The sequence below is a fragment of the Cicer arietinum genome, chromosome 3 (genome assembly GCF_000331145.2).
Source record: "Cicer arietinum cultivar CDC Frontier isolate Library 1 chromosome 3, Cicar.CDCFrontier_v2.0, whole genome shotgun sequence".
NCBI classification, from domain to species: domain Eukaryota; kingdom Viridiplantae; phylum Streptophyta; class Magnoliopsida; order Fabales; family Fabaceae; genus Cicer; species Cicer arietinum.
In genome coordinates this window covers 22296475-22296716 of record NC_021162.2, presented here as the reverse complement: position 1 = coordinate 22296716, position 242 = coordinate 22296475, and positions in this window count along the sequence as shown.

The window sequence follows — 242 nt, the reverse complement described above, 5'->3', positions numbered from 1 at the left end:
GAATCGCTGTAGATCCGGCTAAGATTGAGGCGGTTCTTGCTTGGAAACAGCCTCAGACTGTCACTGACATACGAAGCTTTGTAGGACTGGCAGGGTACTACAGGAGGTTTATTGAAGGTTTTGCTAAGATTGTGGCTCCATTAACACAACTTACCAGAAAAGATCAACCGTTCGCATGGACGGAGAAGTGCGAGGAAAATTTTCAGTTACTAAAGAGAAAATTGACGACCTCACCAGTATTG